The sequence below is a fragment of the Coregonus lavaretus genome (assembly GCF_964263955.1).
Source record: "Coregonus lavaretus genome assembly, chromosome: 10".
Taxonomy (NCBI): domain Eukaryota; kingdom Metazoa; phylum Chordata; class Actinopteri; order Salmoniformes; family Salmonidae; genus Coregonus; species Coregonus lavaretus.
The window spans coordinates 37,812,767-37,827,715 of record NC_139997.1 but is presented as its reverse complement, the minus strand read 5'-3'; the positions used below and the strand labels follow the sequence as shown (position 1 = coordinate 37,827,715).

General features: G+C 47.7%; 1 pseudogene across 1 annotated transcript; it reads left to right on the top strand.

Annotated features, from left to right (window-relative positions):
- Nucleotides 1-1,229: 1,229 nt before the first annotated feature.
- Nucleotides 1,230-2,305, top strand: LOC311135895 (prolactin-releasing peptide receptor-like; annotated as a pseudogene). The gene has a single exon. The product of its transcript is annotated as a prolactin-releasing peptide receptor-like (transcript).
- Nucleotides 2,306-14,949: the final 12,644 nt, after the last annotated feature.

Genomic DNA, 14,949 nt, shown 5'->3' with positions numbered 1-14,949 from the left:
TACATTTTAGTCATTTAGCAGACGCTCTTATCCAGAGCGACTTACAGTTAGTGAATACATATTTTCGAACCCACAACCCTGGCGTTGCAAACGCCATGCTCTATCAACTGAGCTACATCCCTGCCGGCCATTCCCTCCCCTACCCTGGACGACGCTGGGCCAATTGTGCGCCGCCCATGAGTCTCCCGGTCGCGGCCCGCGGCGACAGAGCCTGGATTCGAACCAGGATCTCTAGTGGCACAGTTAGCACTGCGATGCAGTGCCTTAGACCACTGCGCCACTCAGGAGTATGTACATGTGGGTAGAGTTAAAGTGACTATGCATAAATCATTAACAGAGTAGCAGCAGCGTAAAAAGATGGGGTGAGGGGGCAGTGCAAATAGTCCGGGTAGCCATGATTAGCTGTTCAGGAGTCTTATGGCTTGGGGGTAGAAGCTGTTAAGAAGCCTTTTGGACCTAGACTTGGCACTCCGGTACCGCTTGCCGTGCGGTAGCAGAGAGAACAGTCTATGACTAGGTGTGGCTGGAGTCTTTGACAATTTTGAGGGCCTTCCTCTGACACCGCCTGGTATAGAGGTCCTGGATGGCAGGAAGCTTGGCCCCAGTGATGTACTGGGCCGTACGCACTACCCTCTGTAGTGCCTTGCGGTCGGAGGCCAAGCAGTTGCCATACCAGGCGGTGATGCAACCAGTCAGGATGCTCTCGATGGTGCAGCTGTAGAATTTTTTGAGGATCTGAGGACCCATGCCGAATCTTTTCAGTCTCCTGAGGGGGAGAATGCCAGCAGTTCTGTTGTATGTTTGATTGGACACAGCTGTTGCTCTACCTGGGATAATCAACAGGAATTCAAATTACCATGTTAAAGAAATGGGCATTTGGCCATATTGCACTTGAGTAATGGGACTGTGTACTGCTGTTTTTATCCAATATTGTTGTATCGCTTTCCTAGGAAATTATCTAATGCTGAATAGTAGGATTTCCATAAAAATTGTCAAACAGTTACTATAGTCTAATGGGGGGATATACATACTGTTCTTTGCCAAAAAAAATTTACATGCATATTTCATTTTGTATAATTTCAGAAAGCTTCAACCCACCTTTAGTTTTTTATTATTGTACTGTAACAAAAACAAAGCTCTCTCAAATTGTCAATCAGTGATTGGCTTATAACACTCACACAGCTGTGTGTATCTCCATTCTATTTACAGTCCACCCGTTCTGGTTAGAGATGGAGCCAGTGTTGGAGAGGTCTGTGGGTGGCTCCTCCAATGCCAGCCTGGTAGTTGCTCCTCTGAACCGCAGTGACCCAGTAGAGTTGTTCTCAGGTCTGCAGTTACTGCTGAGCTACCGCCCTCTGTTCATCCCTCTCTACTGCCTCCTGGTGGCCGTGGCCTGCGTGTGCAATGCCCTCCTACTAGCATGCATCCTGGCTGACAAGAAACTCCACAATGCCACCAACTTCTTCATAGGGAACCTGGCTGCAGGCGACCTGCTCATGTGTCTGAGTTGTGTCCCTCTGACCGCCTCCTATGCCTTCGAGCCCGAGGGCTGGCTGTTTGGCCGGCCGCTCTGCCACCTGGTCCCCCTGCTGCAGACCTCCACCGTCTTTGTCTCTGTGCTGACCCTCACAGCCATCGCTGTGGACCGCTATGTGGTGGTGGTTCACCCTGTGAGGAGGTGGATCTCCCTGAGAGGGTGTGGGGCGCTGGCGGTGGGGGTGTGGCTTCTGTCCCTGCTCCTGGCGACTCCCCCTTCCACTCAGACCACCTGCGGCTGCTCTACTCCTGCTTCATCCTGCTCACCTCCTACCTGCTGCCCCTGCTGTCGGTCAGTGTGGCCTACTGCGGCATTTCAGCCCGGCTCCGTCAGCGCTGTCTCCCTGGGGCGCCCTCCCACAGCCTGCATTGCTGGAACAGGACAAAGAGGAAGACCTTCTCTTTGCTGGTGCTGTCTGTGCTCTCCTTCTGCTGGCTGCCTCTGCAGGTGCTTAACCTGCTGCTGGACCTGGACCAGGACTTCCTGCTGGTGGGCAAACGTCACGTCAACCTGCTGCAGGTGTGCTGCCACCTGCTAGCCATGAGCTCCGCCTGCTACAACCCCTTCATCTACGCCTCGCTGCACAGCAAGGTGCGCTTGCGCCTCCGTGACTACTTGAGACCCCTGACAGGGCGGGGCCGCCAGAGCAGCCTGCTCTCCCAGCATGCATTACAGCACAACACTAACACCTGTCTTAGCATGGTGTCTGAGCAGCCAATCAGAGAGTAGCAGGAAGGGCCACAGACCAGCGCTGACAACTCCTTCTAAAAGATGAGACAACACTCACTCTCCACACTCAGAGAGGACAGGGCTCATGATTAGGTGATGTTACGAGAGGTTACAGGTGGTACTGCTGTTGATTGACTTTAGGTTTTCCTCCACACCCATCTCCCTAATGCTCCTCTCCCTGACCCTCTCCCGGGTTCTCACCTCTCAGTAATTCAGATAGCTACACTCTCTCTAGGCGTTCTGTGAAAAGTCTATAGCACCATAGTACTCAGAGTCCTACCTGAGGCCATGCTTGTTTTAATGTCCCCCAGCTCCCCTGAAGGCACACACTACCAATCCCTCAAATGAGACTATGGCCAATGGATGATGAGCGAACAAGGGTGGCACCGAGGTCTCTGTATATGGCTCTCTGTTTCTCTCTTTTTGTCACACTCTCTCTTACTCTCAAATTGTGAGCTGTACAGCACTCATATTCTGCCTCACCTTTGAGTGTGTGTATGCTGATTATCTAGATTGTCACCCTGCATGTTTGTCATAGTTATCTCTCACAGCATACTAGTAGTCTGCGCTCCAGCAGGTATATCTCACTGGTCATCCCCAAAGCCAACACCTCCTTTGGCCACCATTCCTTCCAGTTCTCTGCTGCCAATGACTGGAACGAATTGTAAAAATCTCTGAAGCTGGAGACTCTTATCTCCCTCACTAACTTTAAGCATCAGTTGTCAGAGCACCTTACCGATCACTGCACCTGTACACAGCCCATCTGAAATTAGCCCACCCAACTACCTCATCCCTATATTGTTATTTATTTTGCTCTTTTGCACCCCAGTATCTCTATTTGCACATAATCTCTTGCACATCTAGCATTCCAGTGTTAATACTAATTGTAATTATTTTGCACTATAGCCTATTTATTGCCTTACCTCCATAACTTGCTACATTTGCACACACTGTATATATATTTTCTGTTGTAATTTTTTTGACTTTATGTTTTTTTACCCCATATGTAACTATGTGTTGTTGTTTTTATCGCACTGCTTTGCTTTATCTTGGCCAGGTCGCAGTTGTAAATGAGAACTTGTTCTCAACTGGTTTACCTGGTTAAATAAAGGTTAAATAAAGAAATTCAGTGTGTGTGATGTTGAGTGAAAACACAGGTCAGGTGAGCACCTGGATAACCCTGATATTATGTTGAAACTCCCAGCTGTGTCTCTCAACTTGTATACACAAAGGGTCCTCTCTTTTACTAAACTCAGCAAAAAAAGAAATGTCCTCTCACTGTCAACTGCGTTTATTTTCAGCAAACTTAACATGTGTAAATATTTGTATGAACATAACAAGATTCAACAACTGAGACATAAACTGAACATGTTCCACAGACATGTGACTAACAGAAATTGAATAATGTGTGCCTGAACAAAGGGGGGGGTCAAAATCAAAAGTAACAGTCAGTATCTGGTGTGGCCACCAGCTGCATTAAGTACTGCAGTGCATCTCCTCCTCATGGACTGCACCAGATGTGCCAGTTCTTGCTGTGAGATGTTACTCCACTCTTCCACCAAGGCACCTGCAAGTTCCCGGACATTTCTGGGGGGAATGGCCCTAGACCTCACCCTCCAATCAAACAGGTCCCAGACGTGCTCAATGGGATTGAGATCCGGGCTCTTCACTGGCCATGGCAGAACACTGACATTCCTGTCTTGCAGGAAATCATGCACAGAACGAGCAGTATGGCTGGTGGCATTGTCATGCTGGAGGGTCATGTCAGGATGAGCCTGCAGGAAGGGTACCACATGAGGGAGGAGGATATCTTCCCTGTAATGCACAGCGTTGAGATTGCCTGCAATGACAACAAGCTCAGTCCGATGATGCTGTGACACACCACCCCAGACCATGACAGACCCTCCACCTCCAAATCGATCCCGCTCCAGAGTACAGGCCTCGGTGTAACGCTCATTCCTTCAACGATAAACGCAAATCCGACCATCACCCCAGGTGACACAAAACCGCGACTCGTCAGTGAAGAGCACTTTTTGCCAGTCCTGTCTGGTCCAGCGACGGTGGGTTTGTGCCCATAGGCGACGTTGTTGCCGGTGATGTCTGGTGAGGACCTGCCTTACAACAGGCCTACAAGCCCTCAGTCCAGCCTCTCTCATCCTATTGCGGACAGTCTGAACACTGATGGAGGGATTGTGCGTTCCTGGTGTATCTCGGGCAGTTGTTGTTGCCATCCTGTACCTGTCCTGTAGGTGTGATGTTCGGATGTACCGATCCTGTGCAGGTGTTGTTACATGTGGTCTGCCACTGAGAGGACGATCAGCTGTCCGTCATGTCTCCCTGTAGCGCTGTCTTAGGTGTCTCTCAGTATGGACATTGCAATTTATTGCCCTGGCCACATCTGCAGTCCTCATGCCTCCTTGCAGCATGCCTAAGGCACTTTCACGCAGATGAGCAGGGACACTGGGAATCTTTCTTTTGGTGTTTTTCAGAGTCAGTAGAAAGGCCTCTTTAGTGTCCTACATTTTCATAACTGTGATCTTAATTGCCTACCGTCTGTAAGCTGTTAGTGTCTTAATGACCGTTCCACAGGTGCATGTTCATTCATTGTTTATGGTTCATTGAACAAGCATGGTAAACAGTGTTTAAACCCTTTACAATGAAGATCTGTGAAGTTATTTGGATTTTTACAAATTATCTTTGAAAGACAGGGTCCTGAAAAAGGGACGTTTCTTTTTTTGCTGAGTTTATATTCCCACACCTCACAACTACGCTACCGTATGTACGCACACACAAACACGCACGCACACACTCGCAAGCATGCACACACACACACACACACACACACACATCTGTCTCTCATGTTACCTGCAAGTCTCCATATCCGTTTTCTATGCCGTTGTGATACAGTCTGTACATGCTGTGTCTTTCTGGTTTCCTGTGTCTTGTGGTGCTTTATGGAAGGTTATGGTAGGTTTCAGTCTTTCTGGTTTGCTGTATCGAGTTTTCTTGTGGTACTGTAGAAGGTTCAGTTAGGTTTTGTGTTTGGTGCTCATCCTAACGTTGAGTAATCACCAGCGTTGATATCCCGGGGTCACAGCCCATGCTTTGTTTATCAATCATGACTGATATTAAGTTCAACCGTGTGAACTCTATGTGACATGCTAAATTCTCCCCCTTGTTCCTCTCTGAATAAAGCCTGACAGGGTTGCCTAATGCACCAGCCCCTCACAGGGGTGAGAAAAGGCCCTCTAAAGAACATTCTCATGTCAGAAACTGTGAAAAATTCTCAAAGACGTCAAAGGTCATGTAAGCTGATGAAAGCACAGCTGAAAGTAAAGTGTAGATCTGCAGTGCTCTGCTCCCTCTGCTGACTATCAGTCCCTAGCAGGGATGGACAGTAACAGTGTTAGCCTCCTAAAGTGCCAACCGCAAGATTAACAGAGCGCTGTTATATTTCATGGATTATTGATAAATGGAACGATGTATTCCAGAAAATGTAGGAGGCTGTTTCGAATCTTTATGTAACCTCTTTACATGCCCAATAAGCTCGTCCAGACTACAATATTTACACATAAAAATGCTAAATATGATAGGTCATATGTCTGATTTGGCAAAGATTTAGCTTGGGTTTCCCAACAACTGTGGTTTGATTGTGTACGTCTTTCCATTGTAATGGATGATCATGTGCTACAGACTGAAAAGGTAATCTGCTAACAGCAGGAAACGCTGATAGACATGAATAGAATCCAGGATGCATGTATTGTGTTGTGTACACATTACAATTTTATCCCATAATAATACAGATTATATTTCATGCCAAGCTGCATAGAAGCGCTTTCTGTATTTAGAGTGATAAACAAGGCATGGGTGCATCTGTATTAGTAATTAGCAAGGAAGGAAACAGCGAGGAGAGGAGAGGAATGCACAGACAGATAGAGCTCCTCAGCCTCAACTCAACACAGAGGAGGACCAGACTCATCAGCCCTGAAGGGCCCTCAAGAACCTGGGCAATGGTAAACACGCACGCACACACACAAACATATACATTGCACAAAGGAATAATTACACAGACACACACGCAAAGCATAGACACCACACAAGCATGCTCTAAAGGAGGTGTGTGCATGACATTCTAATCTGAGCCTTACGTCTCTGGACTAAGGACCATTTTAGTTGATAATGTACGTGGTTAACCTGCACAAGCTTTCTCTTCTGCCAACCATCATCACACAAGCATGCTATACTGAACAAAAATATAAACGCAACATGCAAAATTGCCAAAGACTCCAACCACCCTAGTCATAGACTGCTCTCTCTGCTACCGCACGGCAAGCGGTACCGGAGCGCAAAGTCTAGATCCAAAAGGCTTAACAGCTTCTACCCCAAGCCATAAGACTGCTGAACAGCTAATCAAATGTCTACCCGGACTATTTGCGCTGCTGCTACTCACTGTTCATTATCTATGCATAGTCACTTTATGTACATATTACCTCAATTACCTCGAATAACATTGACTCGGTACCGGTACCCCCTGTATAAAGCTTCGTTATTTATATTTTATTGTTACTCTTTAATTTTTTTTACTTTAATTTATTTAGTAAATATTTTAAAACCTTATTTTTCTTAAAACTGTGATGAGTACTGAGGATACGAAGAGGCAGGATGCAGACGCAGGAATCAACAATGTAAAGGTTTACTTAACACTGAGCAAGAGAACAACAAAGAGAGAGTACACGACACTAACAATCACACACACAATATAACACTGAACAGTCCAGGGCTATATATGGGTGGTGATAAGATGATGAGGTGCAGGTGCGCTGGAGGTGATTAGGGTGCGTTGGAATTCCATTCCGGTGTTGCCGAGGTGGTGCGCACAGAACGGTGGCTCAGTAGACCGCCGAATCAGAGTGCCGGAGGGGAGCAACGGGAGGAGACGTGACAGTACCCCCCCGGATGCGCGGCTCCCGCCGCAGGACATCACCAGCCAGAAGGACGACCCCGAGGACGAGGAGCGGGCCGGTCAGGGTAGCGACGGTGGAAGTCACGAATTAGGTTGGGGTCCAGAAAGTCCCAAGCCGGAACCCAGCTCCTCTCCTCAGGACCCTACCCCTCCCAGTCCACCATGTAACGGAGCCGTCCCCCACGGAACCTGGCGTCCAGCACGTCCCTCACCGCATACGCTGGATTCCCGTCAATGTCCAGGGGCGGAGGGGGCGTACCCCGGGGGACGGTATCCACCAGAGGACCAGGAACCACCGGCCTGAGGAGAGACACATGAAAAGTGGGTGAGACACGGTAGTGAGGGGGAAGGAGCAGCCGGTACGATACTTCATTTATCCGCCGGAGGACCTTAAACGGCCCCACAAACCGGGGGCTCAGTTTCTTGTAAGGCAGGCGGAGAGGGAGGTTTTTTGTGGACAGCCAGACACGATCACCAGGCTGGAATACGGGGGCTTCACTGCGGTGGCAGTCGGCTTGGTCCTTCTGCCGACGAATGGCCCTCTGGAGATGGACATGGGCGGCGTCCCAGACCTGTCCGGCCCTGCGGAACCACTTGTCAACAGCAGGCGCATCGGTCTGGCTGGGTGTCCAAGGGGCCAGGGCCGGCTGGTACCCCAGGACGCACTGGAAGGGAGTGAGCCCTGTGGAGGAGTGAACGAGGGAGTTCTGGGCATATTCTGCCCAGGGTAGAAACCTCACCCACTCACCCTACCGGTCCTGAAAGAAACCTCCCCAGCTCCTGGTTCATGCGCTCCACCTGCCCATTCGACTGAGGCCTATACTCAGAAGTGAGGCTGCCGTGGCCCTGATCTTCTCCTGGAAAGCCTTCCACACTCGGGAGGTGAATTGGGGGCCACGGTCCGAGACGATGTCCTCCGGAGGTCCATAATGCCGGAAGACCTGTTGGAACAGGACCTCAGAAACCTGGAGAGCAGAAGGAAGACCGTGATTTGGAGAACCGATCTACGACCACCAGGACTGTGGTGAAGCCGTCAGAACGTGGGAGGTCGGTGACAAAGTCTATGGACAGGTGTGACCAAGGTGAACCTCTCCTTCAGCCTCTTGAAGGCAGCGTCAGCCTCAGTGTTCGAGGCCAGCTTCTGAGGCCCACCCTTAAGGAGAGAGGTGAGCGGGGCAGCTATTGAGCTGAAGGACCTGATGAAACGGCGGTAGAAATTTGCGAAGCCCAGGAAGCTCTGTAGGCCCTTGATGGTGGTTGGGACTGGCCATGACCTGACAGCGTCTGTCTTCACTCTTTCCATGAACACCACCTGAGGACTGATCCTGTATCCCAGGAAGGAGATGGCCTGTTGGTGGAATTCACATTTCTCCTCCTTCACCAACAGACTGTGTTCCCGGAGGCAGAGTAGGACCGCTCTGACGTCCCTGACGTGCTCCTCGAACGTAGCCGAGTAGATCAGGATATCGTCGATGCACACCACCACCTGTCTACTCAGCATGTCTCGGAACACGTAATTGACGAAGGACTGGAACACGGAAGGTGCGTTAGCGAGGCCGTAGGGCATGACGCAGTATTCATAGTGGCCTAAGGTAGTGCTGAATGCCGTCTTCCACTCGTCTCCTTCCCGGATTCTGATCAGGTTGTAGGCACTCCTCAGGTCCAACTTGGTAAAGTACGGGGTCCCTCGCAGCTGCTCGATGGCCGACGGAACCAGAGGGAGGGGGTACCGGTACTTGGTGGTGACTGCGTTCAGCCCCCGGTAGTCAATGCACAGTCTCAGTCCTCCGTCTTTTTTGGTCACGAAGAAGAAGCTGGCAGAGGCAGGAGAGGTAGAGCGTCTGATGATCCCCTGTTTCAGGGTTTCCGCCACATACTTCTCCATGGCCTCAGTCTCCGCTATGGAGAGGGAGTAAATGTGAATCATCAAGGGGTGTTGTCCCTTCAGCAGGTCAATGGTGCAGTCCCAGGGCCTGTGAGGAGGGAGACACTTAGTCTTGGAGGCAGAGAAGACATCGGAGAGATCTGCATACTCACTTGTATGTTGGGCTGGAGGGCGGACTCCGGAATCTCCACTGACGTGGAACAACAAACCACCGGCAGGCAGGTCCTCCGGCATGAGGGGGACCAGGCTGTGGTCCTCTTGGTGATCCAATTGATGGTGGGGTTGTGTAGTCTGAGCCAGGGCAATCCCAAGACAATCTGGTGAAGGGGTGACATGACGATGTGGAAGGACAGCTCCTCGTGGTGCTCCGGTAGTGTGGGAATGGTGATGGTGATAGGGAGAGTGACGTGCGTAATGGTGCCTGATCCAAGTGGTTTATTGTCCAGCGAGGTGACGTGTAGCGGAGAAGGCAGTGGCACGGTGGGCAACCCCCATTCAGAGACCAGCTCCCTATCTATAAGGTCCCCGCTGATCCGGAATCTATCAATGCCGTGGAAAGCGAAGAGAAAGAAGAACCATTCACTGTTAGGGGAACTAAAAACAATGGTTTGGTGACAGGTGATGACGGAACACTCCCGGAGCGGCAACGGGAGTCATACCGCCTAGATAGGGAGCCGCCAGGAGATCTGTGGTCCGTGGTGGTGTAGGGGGTGCTGCCCACCTGCATAGGTGAGGACTCAGAGGCAGGGCGGCTTCCATAGCTCAGATGGGGTGAGCGTCGAGGCTCCGGGAGGTGTTGGGAACGCCGTCGGTCTCTCAACATGTCGTCAGGACGAATGGATGTGGCGTTGAGGGTATCAAGGTCCATCTTGTCGTCCCGACATGCGAGTTCCATTGTGATGTCGACCCGTAAGCCTCTCCTTTAGGCTGTGTGCAGAGCATGCTCATTCCAGCCGGAAGATGCCACCACCGTGCGAAAGCTCAGGGTGTACTCGCACGCGGCCCCCACTCCGTGTTGTAGCCGGAGGAGACGCTCACCCCGTCCTTTCCCTCCGTGGGATAATCGAACACCGCCCTAAACCGAGCGAGGAAGGTGGAGTAGGGAAGCGTCGCGGCCTCACCTCCTTCCCAGACTGCCGTGGCCCAATCCAGCGCCTTTCTCTTCAGTAGCGAAATCACCAGCGCCATCCTGGCTTGGTCCAATGGAGATGCCCCACACTGATGTGCCAGATACAGTGAAACCTGTAGCAGGAAGCCTCTACATTTAGTCGTTTTCCCGTCATAGCGCTCCGGCAGGGCGAGGGGTCCCTCAGACGTTGGTGATAGCCCGGGAGGATGTGGACTGGGTGCACTCGCCGCTCCCTGAGGAGCTGCACATTTTAGAGTGGCCTTTTATTGTCCTCAGCACAAGGTGCACCTATGTAATGATCATGCTGTTTAATCAGCTTCTTGATATGCCACACCTGTCAGATAGATGGATTATCTTGGCAAAGGAGAAATGCTCACCAACAGAGATGTAAACAAATTCGTGCAAAACATTTGAGAGAAATAAGCTCTTGTGCAAATGGAACATTTCTGGGATCTTTTATTTAAGTTCATGAAACATGGGACCAACACTTTACATGTTGCGTTTATATTTTTGTTCAGTGTAATTAAAGAGACTGGATCTACGCTACTATTGTATCAATATACTGGTCTGTCTGTCTGGAGCTCAACTGTCTCTCCTCCCTAGGGTTGATGTCCGCGCCGTTTTATTCTTATTTTAATCGCAGTTTAATTCATAAGAATCTGTCTGATTAAGCTAGAGACTTCCGGGTTTTTGCATGGGCTGCATCTCAATCGTCACAATGTGGCTGAGATACAGCGCTGTTTGTCAGAACAGGATGATCCCCTATAACCAGTCTTCTCCTGAAAACGTCTGTAAAGTCTGAACGGTTTGCGCTACAAACTAATGTGACCCCACTATGGAAAGCTGAGACTCTCACTGATGTTTGGCTCTATGAGGCCCACAAGGTTCACAGGACTCGTCTGAAGTCAGTCCCTTCGGCGTGCCAACTGAATTTATTTTCTTAGCTTCAAACTAATATGACCCCACGATGATAAGCTGAGATTCTCACGAAAACTAACATGTCGTCCGTTTAGCTCTACAACGCCAACAAGCTTCACAGGACTCGTGAGATGGTCACCCGTTACTGTGCTGTAAAAAAACGAATGAAAATGAATAGACTTGAATAGGCTTTCTTGGAACCAAGGTTACACATTTTTTTTGTCCCAGATGCTTTCCTATATCTCTCAGATGCATTCCAGACACCTCAAACCATACTTCCTTCTGATCTTTTTTTTGCCATGTATGAATTTGTTATTCAAAGCGTTTCTATGGGCTAATAGCAGTAAGGCCAAATGTAAAAAAAAAAAAAAAAAAAAAATGTAATGGTTCATCAGATAATATTTGTATATATTTTTGTGGGATACCTCCAGGGGTCCTAAAACTCAAAATCAAATAGCTAAATGGTCCATCTTATGTTATGAGTATATTAAAACAATGCCATATGTTAGCTTAGTAGATATTGCCGTCTAAAGGCTTAGACTCTTATTAAACTTATTCAACTTCAACTTGACACACCTGACATTGTTTGTAACATTAGTTGAAGCATTGTGGAAGACTGTTCCAAGTAATTTAATCCATAGGAGCCTAAAGATGTCCCAGTAAAGCACTGTAAGCAATCATGAAGAATCTGTCAAGTAAATATGTTACCTCAGGATTCACTGATGTCAATGTGATTCAGTGTAACATCTTAGGTGGTGGTGCGGCAACACAGCTATGTAGCCACCAGGTGGCATCAGATAATTCAAACCTGATGAGAGTAGTACTTACACTAAACAGTCACGCTTCAAAAGTTGTAGACGTATACAGTGAATTCTCGATGTGTTTCAATGGCACCTTCACTAGTCCCTAATTATTTAACCCACACATTAGGAGCTCCAGCAGAGTTCCACCTTAGCTTTGTAACTGACATGGTCTTTACATCAGTCAAGTGGAAAAGGCTATATGGACACTCCTGACCTGAAAACCAATATTTAATTTCAGAATTGGTTAAAAATAGGTTAAGGTTCGGGTTAGGGTAAGGTTTAGGTTCAGGATTAAGTTAAGGTTAGGGTTAAGGTAAGGGTCAGTTTGAGTTTTTGGTTAGTCGTTTTGCAGGTCAGCAGTGTCCTTACAGTCTCTCCCCAACAGAGTGGAAGTGGATCTGACATTCACTGGACCTTTCTTTCCTGGGGCTAAAGGTCCCGAAGCTTCTGCTCATGTGCAGGATTCTCTACTTATGCACAGTCTCTGCTCTACTCGTGGATGACAGGCTACTCTGGCGAATGGTGCTCGTTTCATAAAGTTAGATCAAAGTTGAATCAATTTCTGCAAGACCACATAATGATAGTATTGTACCAAATATAATAGCATAGTATAATGTATGTAAGACAAAAAACACCAACTCATTTCTTATGAGATTTTAGGATGATTGTTTGAATGATCGCATTTTTCTCTCATGTGGCCACAAGTCAACAACGCGTGCCACTAGGCAAAATACAGTGCCTTCAGAAACTATTCACACCCCTTGACTTTTTCCCAAAAAATGTTTGTTACAAAGTGGGATTAAAATTGTTTTAATTGTCATTTTTTGAGTACGATCTATACAAAATACTCTGTAATGTCAAAGTGGAAGAAAAATTCTAACATTTGTAAAAACTTTTTTAAAAAATAAAACACTAATATATCTTGATTAAATAAGTATTCTTTGGGGGTAAGTCTCTAAGAGATTTCCACACCTGGATTGTGCAACATTTGTCCATTATTCTTTTCAAAATTCTTCAAGCTCTTTCAAATTGGTTGTTGATCATTGCAGATTTAAGTGAAAACTGAAACTCGGCCACTCAGGAACATTCACTGTCTTCTTGGTAAGCAACTTTAGTGTAGATTTGGCCTTCTGTTTTAGGTTATTGTCCTGTTGAAAGGTGAATTCATCTCCCAGTGTCTGGTGGAAAGCAAATTGAACCAGGTTTTCTTCTTGGATTTTGCCTGTGCTTAGCTCCATTCGGTTTCTTTTTTATCCTGAAAAACTCCCCAGTCCTGAACGATTATAAGCATACTCATAACATGATGCAGCAACCACTATGCTTGAAAATATGCAGCGTGGTACTCAGTAATGTGTTGTATTGGTTTTGCCCCAAGCATACAGTGAGGGAAAAAAGTATTTGATCCCCTGCTGATTTTGTAAGTTTGCCCACTGACAAAGAAATGAACAGTCTATCATTGTAATGGTAGGTTTATTTGAACAGTGAGAGACAGAATAACAACAACAAAATCCAGAAAAACGCATGTCAAAAATTTTATAAATTGATTTGCATTTTAATGAGGGAAATAAGTATTTGACCCCCTCTCAATCAGAAAGATTTCTGGCTCCCAGGTGTCTTTTATACAGGTAACAAGATGAGATTAGGAGCACACTCTTAAAGGGAGTGCTCCTAATCTCAGCTTGTTACCTGTATAAAAGACACCTGTCCACAGAAACAATCAATCATTCAGATTCCAAACTCTCCACCATGGCCAAGACCAAAGAGCTCTCCAAGGATGTCAGGGACAAGATTGTAGACCTACACAAGGCAGGAATGGGCTACAAGACCATTGCCAAGCAGCTTGGTGAGAAGGTGACAACAGAAACACAAAATAACTGTCAATCTCCTGGGGTGCCATGCAAGATCTCACCTCGTGGAGTTGCAATGATCATGAGAACGGTGAGGAATCAGCCCAGAACTACACGGGAGGATCTTGTCAATGATCTCAAGGCAGCTGGGACCATAGTCACCAAGAAAACAATTAGTAACACACTACGCCGTGAAGGACTGAAATCCTGCAGCGCCCACAAGGTCCCCCTGCTCAAGAAAGCACATATACAGGCCCGTCTGAAGTTTGCCAATGAACATCTGAATGATTCAGAGGAGAACTGGGTGAAAGTGTTGTGGTCAGATGAGACCAAAATCGAGCTCTTTGGCATCAACTCAACCCGCCATGTTTGGAGGAGGAGGAATGCTGCCTATGACCCCAAGAACACCATCCCCACCGTCAAACATGGAGGTGGAAACATTATGCTTTGGGGGTGTTTTTCTGCTAAGGGGACAGGACAACTTAACTGCATCAAAGGGACGATGGACGGGGCCATGTACCGTCAAATCTTGGGTGAGAACGTCCTTCCCTCAGCCAGGGCATTGAAAATGGGTCGTGGATGGGTATTCCAGCATGACAATGACCCAAAACACACGGCCAAGGCAACAAAGGAGTGGTTCAAGAAGAAGCACATTAAGGTCCTGGAGTGGCCTAGCCAGTCTCCAGACCTTAATCCCATAGAAAATCTGTGGAGGGAGCTGAAGGTTTGAGTTGCCAAATGTCAGCCTCAAAACCTTAATGACTTGGAGAAGATCTGCAAAGAGGAGTGGGACAAAATCCCTCCTGAGATGTGTGCAAACCTGGTGGCCAACTACAAGAAACGTCTGACCTCTGTGATTGCCAACAAGGGTTTTGCCACCAAGTACTAAGTCATGTTTTGCAGAGGGGTCAAATACTTATTTCCCTCATTCAAATGCAAATCAATTTATAACATTTTTGACATGCATTTTTCTGGATTGTTTTGTTGATATTCTGTCTCTCACTGTTCAAATAAACCTACCATTAAAATTATAGACTGATCATGTCTTTGTCAGTGGGCAAACGTACAAAATCAGCAGGGGATCAAAAACTTTTTTGCCTCACTGTAACACTTTGTATTCAGGACAAAAATTGCTTTG